Source organism: Leucopleurus acutus, assembly GCF_964270905.1.
Source record: "Leucopleurus acutus genome assembly, chromosome: 11".
NCBI classification, from domain to species: Eukaryota; Metazoa; Chordata; class Mammalia; order Artiodactyla; family Delphinidae; genus Leucopleurus; species Leucopleurus acutus.
Window position 1 is genome coordinate 88,620,165 of NC_139152.1, and position 16,301 is coordinate 88,636,465.

General features: G+C 36.4%; 1 protein-coding gene and 1 pseudogene across 4 annotated transcripts in view; one reads left to right on the plus strand and one right to left on the minus strand.

Annotated features, from left to right (window-relative positions):
* The window catches only part of CRY1 (cryptochrome circadian regulator 1), a 93,300-nt gene that overhangs the window by 43,318 nt on the left and 33,681 nt on the right, over window positions 1-16,301 (minus strand). The gene's annotated exons all lie outside the window — the stretch shown is intronic.
* On the plus strand, window positions 605-2,505 carry LOC309968286 (small ribosomal subunit protein eS8-like; annotated as a pseudogene). Its single transcript has 2 exons — window positions 605-686; window positions 1,779-2,505. The product of its transcript is annotated as a small ribosomal subunit protein eS8-like (transcript).

The following is a 16,301-nucleotide window of genomic DNA, read 5'->3' on the forward strand; positions in this document are numbered from 1 at the left end:
TGAAAGAAAATAAAATCTCCCTTCCTGAATGGAAAGGTTAAACATAGTAATTTCACAGTGGAGAAAACTGGCAAACAGTACTGCAACCACATATCGGAGCAAAACTCATCAGTGATAAGTCAGTCATGTATCATGTACATCTTGGTATGATATGATGAGAAAAACACTTCACCTTTGTGATATTTTCCGCAAAACCCATAACCCCACTCTACAGATGAGAAAAACATCAGACAAAACTAAATTGAAGACTATTCTACAAGATACATGACCAGTACTCTAAATCAAAAAGGTCATAAAAAACAAGGGAAGCCTGAGGAACTGTCACAGGACAGAGGAGACTAAGGACACATGACTAAATGCAATGTGGTAATTTGGATGAAATCCTGGAACACAAAAAGAACATTAGCGGAAATCTGAATACAGTCTGGAATTTAGCTAGTGCTATGATTTCTTAGTTTTGACAAAAATACGGTGGTAATGTAAGATGTTAATATTAGGGGAAACTGGGTATAGAGTAATCAGGAACTCTCTGTATTATATTTGCACATTTTCTATAAATCTAAAATTATTTATTTTATTAAAAAATTCTTGTGCATCCCCCCCCATGCATAATCTCAATGCAAATTCATGGAATTTAAACGGTACCAAACGTCTTAAGCATATCATTGCATTTAACATGGTCCCAGGTTGGTTGTGATCTGAGATAATTGTTAAAAGAAATTATAAATCCTCTCTGGATTCTCAACTTCAACCCATTCTTCAATTTCTACAGAAAAAGTTCCACCAACAATCAATCAATCAATCATAAAATACACAAGGAAACAAGAACTTAATCTGAGTTGCAGAATAAGAGACCTGAAAATTACTGAGAATTTTCCAGAACCACTGAAAGATATCAATTCAAGAAGCTCATGAATCTCAAGCAGGGTAAAAAAGAGAGGTACATGGGGATACGGTTGGGAGGTGGGATGGAGAGGAGGGGAAATAAAAACAGAAATAAAGAACAGATAAAAATAAGCAGAGATACAGAGAAGGAGAGATGAGACAGAGACAGAGAAAGGATCCACATCTAGATACACCATACACCATCTAGATACATCCACATCTAGAAACTACACAAAACCAAAGACAAAGACATAAGATACAAAGCAGTCAGAGAACATTATATCCAATAAGCAGAGAACATTTATGCAAGTACACATGGAATACTCATGAAAACTGACCCTGTACTAGGTCATAATACTATTCAACAGATTTAAAGGAATTGGTATCTATCATACATTTTGAAATTAAAAAACACTTCTCCGGGCTTCCCTGGTGGAGCAGTGGTTGAGAGTCCGCCTGCCAATGCAGGGGACATGGGTTCGTGCCCTGGTCCGGGAAGATCCCACATGCCGCGGAGCGGCTGGGCCCGTGAGCCATGGCCGCTGAGCCTGCGCGTCCGGAGCCTGTGCTCTGCAACGGGAGAGGCCACAACAGTGAGAGGCCTGCGTACCAAAAAAAAAAAAAAAAAAAAACACTTCTCCAAACAATTTATCAGACAAAGAACATCACAATGGATTTTAGTAAATACCTAAAACTGAATGATAATGAAAAAAATATATCTAAAATGCACAGAATGAAAAACAACAAAAAAGAGGTATTAGAAGAAAATATATAGGCTTAAATCCTTACATTAGAAAAAAAGACTTGAAATTGAGTTAGGAAAACAGCAGAATAAATCTTTAAAAAAATATAAAGAAGGAAATGATCTCTTTCCAGCCAGCACTGAGCAATAGCCATATCTCGGAACAACTGGCACAAGCGCCACAAGACTAGGAACGAGAGAAAAACCTACTACAAGAGCAGAAGTATGAGCTGGGAATCCCCGCTGCCAACACTAAGATTGACCCTGCCTCATACACACATTCCACATGCAGGGAGGCAACAAGAAGTTGCTGGACGTGGGGAACTTGAGGCTGGACATGGGGAACTTCCCCTGAGGCTTGGAGTGTTGTACGTGCAAAACGAGGCTTATTATAGTTTACAGTGCCTCCAACAATGAACTGGTCAGTACCAAGACCCTGGCGAAGAACTGCATTGTGCTCACTGACAGCACACTATTCTGACAGTGGTAGGAGTCCCACTATGCACTGCCCCGGGGCCGCAAGAAGGGAGCCAAGTTGACTTCCGAGGAGGAAGGGATTTTAAACAAAAAACGATAAAAGAAAATTCAGAAGAAATATGATGAAAGGAAAAAGAATGCCAAAATCAGCAGCCTTCTGGAGGCTCCAGCAGGGCAAGCTCCTTGCATGCATTGTTTCAAAACCAGGCCAGTGTGGCCAAGCAGATGGCTATGTGCTAGAATGCAAGGAGCTGGAGTTCTAGCTGAGGAAAATCAATGCCCGGAAAAGCAAACAAATCCTCCTCCCTCCTATCTTAGCTCAAGTAATAAAGATGTTTATTGTTCTATTGTTCATCTATTGTTCTCTATGTTCTAAAGAAGAAAAAGAAAGAAGGAAATGATCAAGAGCAGGAATTAGTGAAAAGAGAACACAAATACATAATAGAAACAACAAAGCCAAAATTTATTACTTGAAGAAACAATACTGTAAAACTCTGACAAGGTAAATTAAGGGAAAAATAGAGAGCAGACAAAATAAGCAATATTAAGAATAAAAAAGAGGATATAATCTCAGATATTTCAGGGATTAAATGGCAAATAAGGCAGTATGAAAAATTTTATGCAAATAAATTTGAAAACTTTGATAAAATGGATAAATTCCTTACCAAAACTGACTCAAGAAGAAATTTAAAACTTACCAAAACTGACTCAAGAGCAAATAAAGAACATGAACGGTCTCATAGCTACTAAAGAAACTGAATTCGTGGTTAAAAACCTTATATGGAAAACACAAGAGCCAGTCAGCTGTACAGATGAATTCTACCAAACATTCATGAAATAGACAGTTTTAATTTTACAGAGGATTCTAACCTCATACAGAGGATAGACAAAAAAGGAACACTCCTTAACTCACTTTATGAGGTGAGATTTACCTTGATACCAAAATCAGACAAGGACAGTACAAAAGGAAAATCACAAACTAATCTCACTCACAAGTATACCATATTAGCAAGCCAAATACAACAATACATTAAAAAATATACATCATGATCAAGTTGGGCTTATCCACAGAAAGTTGATTAGTTTAATGTTTAAAAACTGGTTAGTGTATTCACCTCATTCATAGAATAAAGAAATTTCACATGACCAACTGAACAGATGCAGAAAGTGTAGCTATTAAAATGCAATTTCATTTTAGCCTCAACAAACCAGGACTAGAAGGTAACCTCCTTAATGTGAAAAAGGGCATTCACAAAAAGTATACAAAACATCATATTTAATGGTAAAATGTTGAAAGTACTTCTTTTAGGATTGGGAAGAAGACAAGGATGCCTGCCACGGCTTCTATTCAACCTGGTACTAGTAGGACTAACAAGTGTAGTAATAAGAAGATCAAGAGATAAAGGGTATAAGGATGGGAAAAGAAGAAACAAAAACATGATTATTTGCAGATGATATGGGTATTGACACTATCAAAATATAAAAAAAGGAATACACAGAAAATTATTAAAATTAATAATAGAGTTTAAAAGGGCCAAGATCACTCAATCTCTGGAATCGATTTACACCAATACAATCTATGTAACTTAAGCCTCTCTGATTTCACACAAAGCTATGTATAATCTAGAACTCTTACTCCTTGTCTAATTTTAGAAACCACAGCATTGTGACTCTACCAGGTTAGGCCAAAATCAAGTACAAGATGTACTTCTAGGCTTTAAAGGATTTACACATAACTAAATAAAATGTCTAACGTGTTCAAAAGCATGCTTTCCCAGATCTATGTGTAATGCTTTTCAGTAGTCTAATGGTGTTATTTGAAATTTCTCTCTTTCAGAAAAAGACTAGTTACATGTCAATTATATCTCAATAAAGCTGGGGAAAAAAGAAAAAAATAAGATCTCTATTTTCATCTGTGAAAAATAAGATTGGTGGTTACCAGAGAGGATGGAAGCGCAAAATAGGTAAAGGGGGTTAACTGTACGGTGACTGTATTAGTGGTAAGCATGCTGCAGTGTACACATAAATTAAAATATAATTTACACATGAAACCTATAAACCAATGTTACCTCAACAATAATAAAAAAAAAAGATAGGAATCCTTTGAAAGGTTTTGAGCAGAGACTGGGACATGACATGACTTAACTTTTAAAATAATCACTTGGACTGCTGGGTAGAAAATGAGTATCAGGCAAAGGGCAGAAATAGGAAGACCACTTAGGAGGTTACTATACTGCTCTAGAGGAGAGATGATGGTGGCATGAATAACAGTGGTAATAGTGAAAATGATAAGAGCAGTTGGTATCTGGGTAGGAATTCAGGAGGTAATATAGCACAGGAAGTGGGATTGTTAAATCTGGAGTCCAAGGTAGAAGTGTGTGGGTGGAAGATATAAAATTGGAATTCATCAGTACATATATGGTAGTCATTAGACTAGATAAAGGAAAAGAAGAACTGATGGAAGAAAGGACCTTCGCTTTGAATGAACAGAAGGAATGATAGGACAAAAAGAATGCTGGAGAGAGAGAAGGAATAAGAAAAGGAAGGATGGAATGAGGTCTGGATATACGGAAGCAGAGGATAGATATGTGTACTCCTAGAAGGAAATATGGAAAGAATGACTGATGGAAGGAAGGGAGGGAGGGGGGATAAAGATGCAATAACACATGAGAGAAGGACACATGATAGAAAGAAGCAAGAGTATATGGGACATATACTCTTATATGTCTTATATGGGACAGAGAAGCAAAGACTGATGGGACAGAGAAGGAAGAATGAACAAAGAAGGATAGAGTAGGGGGTGAGATGGTAAAGTGTCAAAAAAAAAAGGCAGAGAAGAAGATAACATGGAAATCAAACTGAAATTTTAGAATCCTGAGTCTGATGCAGTTCTCAATAACAAAAAGGGGTCAATTTTACTTAATTATTAATAAGTGAGTTATGAACTAGTCATGGACCTCAAACACATCCCATTAATTTCATAGTTGAAAATAAGAAACGTCTCATCTTTACAGATTCTATATAACTACATACAGAACTTGTTCTATGCTTAGAGAAACATAAATGAAACTAAATAAACCCGAAGTACTATCATATCTCTTCTTATTTGGTAAACAGACTCATTTAGATTCACATTAACTTTTACTCTCTTTAGAGATATTTGAGAATTAATTGTTAGTAATCTAATAAAATGTAGAGTCACATATTCTGAGGTACATTCTTTCATTCATAAACCAACATCTGGGCATCTAAATAGGACACAAAAAAATAAATCCAGGGCTTCCCTGGTGGCGCAGTGGTTGAGAATCCGCCTGCCAATGCAGGGGACACGGGTTTGAGCCCTAGTCTGGGAAGATCCCACATGCCGCGGAGCAACTGGGCCCGTGAGCCACAACTGCTGGGCCTGCGCTCTGGAGCCTGCGAGCCACAACTACTGAGCCTGTGAACCACAACTGCTGAAGCCCACACGCCTGGAACCTGTGCTCTGCAGCAGGAGAGGCCACTGCAATGAGAGGCCCATGCACTGCAACGAAGAGTGGCCCCCGCTCGCCACAACTAGAGAGAGCCCGTGCGCGACAATGAAGACCCCAACTCAGCCAAAAATAAAAATAAATAATAAATAAATACCTCCAGAATTCCAGTCCTTGGAGCCTCCAAGTTCAATGAGAATAAGATGTGCAAATTCATTACTAGTAATTAATATATTGTATTACTGAAGTCCCTATTGTTAAAGGACATGTAGAAGGAAGGTAATTATGCTGAGGAAGAGCTCTAAAATTTTACAGGTATGACTGACCTGGATCTTTATTATCTATCACAGCACTTTGTGATAACAATTTAAGTCAGTCTTTACTTGAAATATATTTTAACTTCTGAGGTTAATTTACACTAGTATAAGGCTATGTAATTTATGCCTGCCTAATCCCCAAATCACGAAGTACTTGAAATCTAAGACTTTTACTACCCCATGTGTATTTTTAGAAACGATTACATTGTAACACTGTGAGGATAGGCCAAAAATCATATTTAAAATCTACTTCTAGGCTTTAGAGGATTAAAATAGAACTAAATAAAATCTGTTCAACACATGTACAAAAGCAAATGACAGAGTTACACATATTGGTTTTCTGATATTCCTATCAGAAAATTCTCTTCTAATAATGTTAACTTTCCTCTAGATATAAGCCAAGTTTTTCAGAGGTTTTCATGGTGGTAGGACTATGAAAAAAGAAGAAGAAAAAAAAGAGTGCCAGGACACAAAAAAAGGCTATAAAAGATGAAACAGTATCCAGATCTTGGTTTCTAAATATCCTTCTCCAATTAGAAGAACCAGGATTCCACAGAGCAGTGGCTGATTTCCGGGCAGAGCAAGAAAAATACAAGATGAGCTGGAGCATCTCATGGTGCCAGAGGGTAAGGAAGTGCTCAAGAGAAATAAGATGGGTGCATGTCTAAAAATAAGATGGATGTCAAAGCTGGACCAATTTAAACAAAATAAACAGTAACAGTAATAGATTATAACCCAAAGAATAAAACAAATACTCACAAACCCACACTTTTATAAATAAATTATTGAATAAATAAATGGGGGGAGAAGGAATAAGTCTTCATTACAGAAGAATTCCAACTAATAAATATAGAAGGAATGAAAAAAATCATGATTGGAATAGCACATAATAATTGCTTCAAGCAAGATCCACTGATGAATACTAAAATTAATATCTGAAAGTATCACGAGAAAAAGAATATTTATCAAAATATCTCTTCCAAAATATTTATTAATTACAAAGGAAAAAAATAGTAATTTTACAGTGGAGAAACCCAGAAGACACTATTTTAACCACATGATCAAAGGTAATATCACCAGTAACAAGACACACTGATACCATGTCTCCCCTGATACAAGGCCATATCACTTCTGTGGTATTTTTCAAAAATGCAAAACCTTGATCTAATCATGAGAAAACATCAGATAAGTCCAAATTGAGGGAGATCCTACAAAATGCCTGACTAGTACTTTTAAAAGTCTTAAGGTCTTGAAAGATAAGGAAAGACTGAGATATTGTTACCGGCCAGAAGAAATTAAGGGGACATGATGACTAAATGAAATAGGGAATTCTAGACTGGACTCTGGGACAGAAAAACTACTAGTGGAAAAATCAGCGAAATTCAAATAAAGTCTGTACTTTCGTTAACAGCATTGCACCAATGCTAATTTCTTACTTTTGATAATTGTATTATGATTATATAAGGTATTAACATTAAGAGGTGCTGGGTGAAGGGTATACGGTAACTCTCTGTATTATTATTTTTTCGCTGTGTTGGGTCTCCACTGCTGCATGCGGGCTTTCTCTAGTTGCAGCGAGCAGGGGTTACTCTTCACTGCAGTGCATGGGCTTCTCATGGCGGTGGCTTCTCTTGTTGTGGAGCACAGGCTCTATGTGCATGGGCTTCAGTGGTTGTGGCACATGGGCTCAGTAGTTGTGGTACGCAGGCTCAGTAGCTGTGGCTCACAGGCTCTAGAGTGCAGGCTCAGTAGTTGTAGTGCACGGGCTTAGTTACTCCACGGCATATGGGATCTTCCCTGACCAGGGATTGAACCCGTGTCCCCTGCATTGGCAGGCGGATTCTTAACCACTGCACCACCAGGGAAGCCCTCTCTCTGCATTATTTTTGCAACTCTTCTGTAAGCCTAAACTTATTTCAAGATAAAACAAAAAAACAGAAGAATCAGAGCATTGTATCCTGAAATAAACAGGTTTGCGAAGTTTTTCCTACATAGATATTACTTTCACATCACTTCCGGTAGTAACCACTTGAATAGTTCCATCCATGAATTTATTCATTTAACAAATAAACACTTGAGCGTCTACTAGGTGCCAGGCATATATTACAGAAAAAAAGTAGGGAGTGCCAAGTATGGGGGAAGGGGATTGCTGTTTTATGGGTTGATTGAGAAGATTTCATTAATAAGGTGATACTTAGCAGAGTTCTGAAGTGAGGTAAGCCAAGTGGATATTTGGGAAAAGGAACAGCAAGTGTGACAGCCTAGAGATTCAATAGCATGTCTGAAGAACAGCAAGATGGCCAGTATGGTTGAAGCTCAGGGAGGGACAGGAAGAAGGCAAAAAATAAGACAAGCTGAGCAAATTATTCAGGGTCTCCTTGGTAATTGTAAGGGCTTTCTTTGGCTTTTATGCCAAGAGAAATGGAAAGGGACTGGAAAGATAAGAGAGCAAGAGTGACATGAAGGTTCTACAGGGTAATTCTGACTATCATATGAAGAACTGGGCTAAGAGAGGGAATACAGAGATCAATTAAGAAATTACAGCAGTTATCCAGGTAAGAGATAATGATGGCTTAGGTCAGGCTGTAATCAACAAAGGGAATGAGAAGTGACTGGATTCTGGATATATTTTTAAGGTATAACCTATAGCAGCGGTCCCCAACCTTTATGGCACCAGGGACCAGTTTCGTGGAAGACAATTTTTCCACGGGGGTTGGTGGGGGATGATTCAGGTGGTAATGCAAGCAATGGGGAGCGGCATGCTCGCTCGCCACTCACTTCCTGCTGTGTGGCCCAGTTCCTAACAGGCCACGGACCTGTACTGGTCTGCGGACTGGGAGTTGGGGACCCCCCATCTATAGGATCACCTCATAAATGTGAGGTGTGAGAGAAAGAGAGCAGTCAAGGTTGATTCCAAATTCAGAGCACATGATAGGATAAAATTTCTATTTACTGAAATGGGAAAATACAGGACAAAGAGCTTTGGGGATTTTTTTTGTTTTATTCTGTTTGTTTTAAGTATAGTTGTTTTAATTTTAATTTTGTTTGTTTCAGTTTTAATTTTGGTTCATATTTATTATTTCCTTCCTTTCACTTTCTTGCAGTTTACTTTTTCTGATTTTTTTTTTCAACTTCTTGGAAAAGAATGCTTATGTTTCAGATTTTTCAGTCTTTCTTCTTTTCAACTTGATGCTTTTAGGGCCATAAATGTCTTTAGCTGTATTCCACAAATTTTGGTATGTCATTGTCATTTAGTTCAAAATATTTAAAAATTCCACTGTGATTTCTTCTTTATTATTTATAAGAATATTGCTTAACTATCAGTATTTGGGGCTTTTCTAATTATCTTTTTATTAATTCTGAGCTTATTTCATTGTGATTAGAGAACATATTCTCTGTTACTTCAATGTTGTGAAATATGAGACTTGCTTTATGACCCAGGATACAATTAATTTTGTTAATCTTTCGATGTGCCCTTGAAAAGAATATGTACACTGTAGGTGTTGGATAAAATGCTCTACATATGTGAATTAAGTCAAAGTTGTTAATCATATTGTTCCAATCCTTTATAACACTACTGATATTTGGCCTGCTTGTTCCATTAGTTACTGAAAGAAGTGTATTAATATTTCTCTGTGACTGAATTTGTCTGTTTCTCCTTTTAGTTCTATCAGCTTTGGCTTTCTGTATTTTGAGGCTATATTTTACACATACAAATTTAGAACTGCTATATCTTTCTGGAGGACTGTCCATTTTAATGACTGTGAAACATCCCTCTTTATCTCTAACAATTACACTTCTTGCTTTAAACTTTACTTTATCTGATATTACTAAAGCAATACCAGCTTTCTGTTAGCCTTTGCCTGGTATATCTTTTCCCATGCTTTTACTTCAGCCCATCTTAACCCCCATATTTAAGTTGTTTTAAAAATGTGTTTAACGAAATTTTATAAATCAGTGAGCCAAATATTAACACAATGGAAAAACGGACACGGGAGCTGAACAGGCACTTCCCGAAAGACAGTATCTAATGACTACTAACCACATGAAAAAATGCTCAACTTCTTTGGTAATCATGAAGTGAAAATTAAAGCTATAATGAAATAACACTTCACATCTATCAGAATGACTGAAAATAAAAAAACTAACAATAACAAGTGTTGACAACAACATAGGTAATCTCAGACTCCCATGGACTGCTGGTGGGAATGTGAATGATATAACCACTTGGGAAAACTGGCAGTGTCTACTAACAGTGAAGAAATGCCCACTTTATAACCCAGCAATGCCACTTCTATGTATATATATCCCCAAAATGTGTGGACATGTTTAATGGGAGACATATACAAAAATGTTCACAGTAGCTTTATTCATAATGATCATTCTGGAGAAGAATGGATGAGTCACGATGTTCATAAAAGGAACTTTATGGAATTCAACAACTAATCTATAATAAAAACAGTGATAAAAAAATAGTTGGACACTTCATACCTATCTTTCACCACCGTTTTTTTTAATGGACAGCAGGCTCTTATTGAAAGTTTAGGGTAGTGGTAGGAAATGACACTACAAGACAGGTAACAATTAAAAGTTGAATATTAGACATCTCCACCCTAAAGCACTAGTGCTATTCCCTACCCCAACTTTCTCACTGGCCATGACCCTCTGCTGGCCCTCAAATCTATCTTATTCTTGGGACTCCTCATCCTCCTCAGCTTATCCCTATACATGTGTCTTCTTGCCAGGTCTTGGTCACTCAACCCTTCTCTCCAGAGTTATCCAGCATCATACGTAGTGGGAAAACACTAGTGGAGTTTCCACTATAGTTGAGGACAAAACAAGGATGCCTGGCATCATAGTCTGATTTTCCAAAATCAGACCCTGAGACAAGAACTTGAAAGTGGGAAATTTACTTGACGGTCATCTCAGGGAGCACAGTGAGGAGACAGGGAAGAGAAAAGTCAGGAAAGTGTGCTTTACTAAGTAGAACAGACTGCAGTCCTTTGTTCTTCAGAGCTCTGCCCTTGGAGGGGTCTTTGCATTTCCATGAGAAATGGCCCTTGTGGCAGCTGATTGGCTTTCTCACTCTGTTCCTACTCAAAGAAACTTGGGCCCCCAGAAGTCTTTGTGTAACTAGAGCCATCTCAGTTCACACTGGTGCTTCCACCAGTAGAACTCTCTTTAAAACAATGAATTTCCTATGAGTCTGACTTTAGTCCTCTCCATTCAAGAGAGGTCACACCCTCGATTCTCCTCTAGACAGGCCTCTCTCCAATTTGCGCAGAATGTTAAAGTTCTATCGGACAACAGCCTTAAGATTTTTCAGCTCTTTAGTCTAGCCAGGAGGATCTACTAGCCACTGACTGGAATCCTTCTGAAATGTCTCTTTTTTAAAATTAAGTATAGTTGTTTTACAATATTGTGTTAGTTTTAGGTATATAGCAAAGTGATTCAGATATATTTTTTTCCTAGATTATTTTCCATTTAGGTTATTACAAGATATTGAACATAATCCTATGTGCTATATAGTAAATCCTTGTTGCTTATCTAGTTTATATATAGTAGTCTGTATCTGTTATCCCCATACTCCTAATTTATCCCTCCCCCCTCCCTTTTCCCTTTGGTAACCGTAGATTTGTTTTCTAGATCTGTGAGTCTGTTTCTGTTTTGTATTCATTTGTATTATTTTTTAGATCCCACATATGATACCATATAATATTTGTCCTTCTCTGTCTGAATTACTTCACTAAGTATAATACTTCTAGGTCCAAATGACAACACTTCATTCTTTTTTTATGACTGAGTAAATATTCCATTGTGTGTGTGTGTGTGTATATACATATACATACATATGTATACATATACATACGTATGTATACGTATATCACATCTTCTTAAACCAGTCATCTGTTAATGGGCACTTCAGTTGTTTCCATGTCTTGGCTATTGTAAACCATGTTGCTATGAACACTAGGGTGCACATATATTTTCGAATTAGAGTTTTTGCCTTTTCTGGATATATGTCCAGGAGTGGGATTGTTGGATTATATGGTAGCTCTATTTTTAGCTTTTTAAGTAACCTCCATACTGTTGTCCATAGTGGCTGCACCAATTTGCATTCCCACCAACAGTGTAGGAGGGTTCCCTTTTCTCCACACCTTCTCCAGCATTTGAAGATAGCCATTCTGCCCTCTGTGAGGTAACACCTCATTGTGGTTTTGATTTGCATTTCTCTAATAATTAGTGATGTTGAGCATCTTTTCATGTTCCTGTTGGCCATCTGTATGTCTTCTTTGGAACAATTTCTATTCAGGTCTTCTACCCACTTTCTGATTACATTGATTGTTTTTTCAATATTGAGTTGTATGAGCTATTTGTATATTTTAAATATTAACCCTTTGTCAGTCACATCATTTGCAAATATCTCCTCCCAGTCCATACTTTGTCTTCTCATTTTGTTGATGGTTTCCTATGCGGTGCAAAAGCTTTTATGTTTGATTCGGCCCCATGTGTTTTTTTGTTTGTTTGTTTTATTTCTTTTGTCTTGGGAGACTGATCTAAGAAAATATAGTTATGCTTTATCTCAGAGAATGTTTTGCCTATATTCTCTTCTAGGAGTTTTATGGTGTCATATCATATAGTTAGGTCTTTAAGCCATTTTGAGCTTATTTTTGTATATGGTGTGAGGAAGTGTTCTAATTTCACTGATTTACATGCAGCTGTCTGGCCTTCCCAGCACCACTTACTGAAGAGACTGTCTTGTCTCCATTGTATATTCTTGCCTCCTTTGTCATAGATTAATTGACTGTAGGTGTGTGGGTTTATTTCTGGGCTCTCTATTCTGTCCCATTGATTCATATATCTGTTTTTGTGCCAAAACCATGCTGTTTTGATTACTGTCGCTTTGTAGTATAGTCTGAAGTCTGGGAGGGTTATGCCTCCAGCTTTGTTCTTTTTCCTCAGGATTGCTTTGGCAATTCTAGGTCACTGTGGTTCCATAAAAATTCTAGGATCATTTGTTCTAGTTCTGTGAAAAATGTCATGGGTATTTTGATAGGAATTGCATTAAATTCATAGATTGCTTTGGATAGTACGGCCGTTTTAACAATATTAATCCTTTCAAGAGCATGGGATAGCTTTCCATTTCTTTGCATCATCTTCAATTTCCTTTATCAATGTTTTATTGTTTTCAGTGTATAGGTCTTTCACCTCATTGGTTAGGTTTACTCCTAGGTATTTTATTTTTTTAATGTTATTTTAAACAGGATTCTTTTTACATTCTTTTTCTGATATTTCATTGTTAGTGTAAAAAATACAATGGATTCCTGTATATTAATATTATATATTGCTATCTTGCTGAATTCATTTATTAGTTCTAATAGTTTTTGTGTGGAGACTTTAGGGTTCTCCGCATAGAATATCATGCCATCTGCAAATACTGACAGTTTTACCTCTTCCCTTCCAATCTGGATATCTTTTATATCTTTTTCTTGTTTGACTGCTGTGGTTAGGACTTCCAATACTATGTGGAATAAAAGTGGTGAGGGTGGGCATCCTCGTCTTATTCCTGAATTCAGTGGGAAGTCTTTCAGTTTTCCACCATTGAGAATTACGTTAGCTGTGGATGTGTCATAAATGTCTTTTATTATGTTGAGATATGTTCCCTCTATACCCACTTCGGTGAGAATTTTTATCATAAATGGACACTGAACTTGGTCAAATGCTTTTTCTGCACCTATTAAGATGCTCATGTGGTTTTTGTGTTTCCTTTTGTTAATGTGGTGTATCACATTGATTGATTTGGGTATGCTGTGCCATCCTTGTGACTCTGGAACGAATCCAACTTGATGATGGTATGTATGTATTGTTGGATTTGGTTTGCTAATATTTTGTTGAGGATTTTCCCATCTATATTCATGAAGGACTTTGGCCTGTAATTTTCTTTTTTTGTAGTGTCTTTGTCTGGTTTTGGTATCAGGGTGATGGTGGCTTCATAGAATGAATTTGGGAGTGTTCCCTCCTCTTCAATTTTTTGTAATAATTTGAGCAGGATAGGTATAAGTTCTTCTTTGTATGTTTGGTAGAATTCCCCAGTGAAGCTGTCTGGACCTTGACTTTGATTTGGAGGGAGTTTTTTAAATTACAGATTCTATTTCACTTCTAGTGATCGTCTATTCAATTCATCTATTTCTTCTTGACTCAGTTTTGGCAGGCTGTACGTTTCTAGAAGCTTCTCCATTTTGTCTAGGTTGTCCAATTTGCTGGCATATAACTTTTCATAGTACTCTCTTATGATCTTTTTGTATTTCTGTGGTATCTGTTGCTATTTCTCCTCTTTTATTTCTTATTTTGTTTATTTGAGTCTCTTTTCTTCTTGGTGAGCATGGTTAGAGGTTGTCAATTTTGTTTATCTTTTCAAAAAAACAGCTCTTGATTTTATTGATATTTTCTATTTTTATGTCTATTGTATTTATTTTCTCTCTGATCTTTATTATTTCCTTCCTTCTGCTGACTTTGGGTTTTGTCTGTTCTTTTTCTAATTATTTTAGGTGGTAGGTTAGGTTGTTTGAGATTTTTCTTGTTTCTTGAGCAAGGTCTGTATCCCTATGAACTTCCCTCTTAAAACAGCTTTTGCTGTATACCATAGATTTTGTAAGGCTGTGTTTTCATTTTCATTTGTCTTAAGGTATTTTCTAATTTCTTCTTTGATCACATTGTTGACCCATTGGTTTTTCAGTAGCATGTTGTTTAGTCTCCATGTGTTAATTCTTTTCCTGTTTTTCTTTCTGTCGTTGATTTCTAGTTTCATACAACTGTGGTCAGAAAAGACGCTTGAAATAATTTCTATCCTTTTAAATTTGCTGAGGCTTGTTTTGTGACCTAGTATGTTGTCTATCCTAGAGACCATTCCATGAGTGCTTGAAAAGAATGTGTATTCTGGGCTGTTTTTTGGATGTAATGTCCTGTAGATATCAATTAAATCCAACTGGTCTATTGTGTCATGCAGTTTCCAATGACAGAGAAAGAGAGAGAAAGAGACATTTCTTAAATTCCAAACAAGAGTGTCTGGACCTGCCATGGACCACAAACAAACTCCAACTGCATGTGTTTGCACATCTGAAAATAAAAAATGTTCCCTGACCATACAGATATTACATAATTATATGACAAAACATAATCTAAGTAGATGAAAAAAGAGCAACAACAGAAATGTACTTAATGAACTAACTGTGTGAAGTACATTATTTTACTTAGGTAAAAAATCATATTTAGGCATGTATTAACTTTTACTATCTTTATGGTCCATTGGTGGTATGGTCCACACCATTTTTATAATTTTTTAATACTAATAACCAGTGACATAATATAGAAAAGTATATCTGAAGCATTTTCATTCATTCGTTCTTTAAATCAACATTTGGGCATTTTCTTGAGATAAAAAACACAGAACTCCCATCCTGAAGGCCTCCCAAATTTAATGAAAATAAGGTATAAAAATAAACAATTTCTTATTAAACTGTATGATCAAAGTTTATGGTACTAAGAAAATAGGGAGGAATTAAATCTGTCAAGGGAGGGTCATGAAGTTTCACACAGATGATGTTTGATATAGGTCTTTTAATAGCACAGCATTTCACTTTGTGTTAGGAATGTAAGATGATCTTTAATACAAGTATCATATACCTTCTGGAATTGAATTACACTAGTACAAGTATATGTAACTTATGCTGTCCTCATTTCAAAAATCACATTGAAGTATTTGTAATCTAGGCCTCCTACTAATCTTTGTCTATTTTTAGAGCGCACTGCATTGTAACCTCAAAAGGACAGGCAAAATCAGGTAGGAGATTTATTTGGGGGCTCTAGGGGACTTACATGGAATTAAATAAAATCTATTAAACATTTGTAAACAGCAAACTGTTTTAGAGAGCTACATATAATGGGTTTTTATAGTCAGATAGCCTAAAAAATTTCTTTTCTGAAAATATTTATTAAAAAACGCTGAAAATTATACTTATTTTTCTGATCCATGACCTAAATTAAACACAATTATCTCAAGTTTGCCAGAAGCTTTCTCCAATCGTAACCAAATAAGTACACCAAAAACAACAATAATAATAAAAGAAGAAGAAATCTAAAAAGTCATAGAAGGTAAACCACAGTATTCTAATGTAATATGATTTGTGACTTTCCCAAAATGATGGTACCTACTCACCATATTGACAGTGGCTTCAACAATGCTATCTAATCATTTATTTATTCAACAAGTATTTATTGAGAACCTACTAGGCACTGGGGACTGTACTAAACATTAGGGACACAGCTGTGACTTTTTTTAAAAAGACATTCTTACTACTGTATAGCTTACATTCTAGTGGGGGAGGGATGGTGACAGAATAATAAAGAAAC